Source organism: Rhagoletis pomonella, unplaced genomic scaffold (assembly GCF_013731165.1).
Source record: "Rhagoletis pomonella isolate Grant_MI unplaced genomic scaffold, Rhpom_1.0 Rhpom_scaffold_00004, whole genome shotgun sequence".
In the NCBI taxonomy this organism is placed as follows: domain Eukaryota; kingdom Metazoa; phylum Arthropoda; class Insecta; order Diptera; family Tephritidae; genus Rhagoletis; species Rhagoletis pomonella.
In genome coordinates, this window is record NW_023458558.1 from 8138404 (window position 1) to 8140845 (window position 2442).

At 35.6% G+C, this 2442-nt stretch overlaps 1 protein-coding gene across 4 annotated transcripts in view; it reads left to right on the forward strand.

The window, feature by feature from the left end:
* The window catches only part of LOC118736921 (protein pellino), a 98193-nt gene that overhangs the window by 67012 nt on the left and 28739 nt on the right, over window positions 1-2442 (forward strand). The window lies entirely within an intron of this gene.

Sequence of the window (2442 nt, forward strand, 5' to 3'; positions counted from 1 at the left end):
GATGGTAATAGTTCCCAATCCTTGGTAACAGTTCCCAAATATTGTCACAATTCGGGAACTAAATATCTTTAATTGTCGAAACTAATCCTTTTTCTCAGTGTAAGGTAAAGTCGCCCTTGCCCATATGATTATCATGTGCTAAGAAATAGTTTTTCGCAATTTCTGGCAATCGTATTATTTTGAGTTGTGACTATTTTAAAAATATGCACATACATGCATATGTATATACCTCTATGTACATACATACATACAGTTAGTTAATGCCCTCACTGTCTAAGTGCCCACCTGACCTCAAGAGCTTCAGTCTCCTAGTCACCGTAGGTGTACTAGTGTACACATGAGCGTCGATATGTAAGCAGTTAAATCGGGAAATCCATACATCGAATTACAATGGAATATTTGAATAGTTGCACTCATCAATGCTGATTCTGCCTCGTTGGGTATTTGGATTTGTTGCTGTTTGTCAGTTGGTCTGTTGGGAAATTATGGGTCGAATAGCTGGAAAATCGATTCTGCTATGGATTTTTTAAATGCGTTCTTTAACAGAAAAAATTACGGCTACAGAGTCTCCGTGTCTGAAATGTCGCTTGATATCGACCGGTTCGGACAAGTCTCTCTTAATCTCGCACGCTTTTTCCATATTCCGATTTGGCGTATGGTGAATATCTGGGCCCTCGATAAAGCCCCAATCAGTGCGTTGACGATGGGCGATAAGACCTTGTATGCTATTTTAAGAAGGCTGTCTCCGATGGCGACATTCACGATGCGAGAATCGACCAAGGAGTTACTTCACTCTCGACTAATGCCGCACAGTGTGGAAATTGAACTTATTGTCGTGACTAATTCAAATATCTGGAGAACGAGAACAGCTAGCAAAAAAATTCAATAACGTTTTAAGGCATTTGAGATAGGGAATTCAGGAAAAATAGAATCGTTGGATAAAAATATTTCCTTGACCTTTCAAATGACCTTCAAAGGGAGGGGGGAAAGCGTAAGAATCAACCGTGCAACGCTCACCCTCACGTTTATTTGAGGGCAGAAAAGGCAGCACCAGGCGCCGGATCAGAGCGCAACCTGCTGAGAAAAGAGCATGAAACTTTGACAGCGCTAACTCATGGTAGAATAAATGTCATAAATTTAATACATAAATGAAAATGTTACACTTTTTTAGAATGAGTTGTAAGACATATTTTCCCATGCTCACTAGATTTGTACTCTTAATAGACTTAATAGAATTATACTTCATTGCCACCTAAGCGCATATTTTACTTTATATTATTCTAACCTCATTTCTGACAAGCAATAATGATAGCACTATATCAATTATGACTTATATGTATGTATACAAAGACATGTACGTATGTATGTAGCCATAATATTCATATGTACTATACATACATATATTTATTTATTATGAGATAGTAGAGGTCGTCACTAATGAGCAAAACCTTGACTTAGTGAGGAGGAGATGGAAGTATCTACAAGCAGCCGAAGGATTAAAACATTCTTAACCTACATAAGGAATTTAGAATTGTTTTTGCAAGCAACTTTCATATACCATGTATGTATGTACATTAGGGGGGGAAGGTCCAAAAATGTACGTGAAAAATTTAAGTCGGAATTTTACTGCTCGCACCCCTAGCATTGTTCTATATATAAAATAAATATACCACAGTTTTTTATTTTTTTTTTCGAAATCATCGCTCAAAGCGCTCAAAGTTTTCCGTGTATTTTATATGGGGAAAAACAAGTTTTTGTGGAAATGATATTGGATTCTTGAAAATCAATATTTTTCGATTGGAAAACTCTGCTTCTCTTCCAATGGTTAATTTAACTATAATTTAATACTATCGAATTTTTATGGGTCCCTCCATTGCATATTTTGGGTGTTTTGGAAGACCTATAAAAAATAGGTAATCTTAAAAAACGGTTAAATATAAAATTAGTTATTACTACTGGAAGTCTACTAAAGCGAACAGAGTTCTCCGATCGAAAAATATTTACTGTAAAGATTTGCGCACCATTTCTACGAAAAAGTGTTTTACCCCATATAAAATACATGGAAAACTTTGAGCGCTTTGAGCGACCTCTAAGAATTATTTGATTTCAAAATAAATAAAAAAACAAGGGTATGTTTTTTCGGTATAGAACAATCCAAGGGTATGCGAGCATTAAAATTCGGATTTTACGTTTTTTTTTTGGACCACCCTATTATACACACATACTATACTATACATACTGTTCATTTGTATGCATAGTTCATATGCGACGATGACAGTCAAAGTAGCCTATCCACAAACAATTTGTTTTGAGTAATATGAGAAAGAAGGATCTATAAATAAGAAACAATGCCCTTTACGGCAAAGTTCATTGCATCTACATACATAATGCTACCTAACGGGTGATTTTTTTGAGGTTAGGATTTTCATGCATTAGTATTTG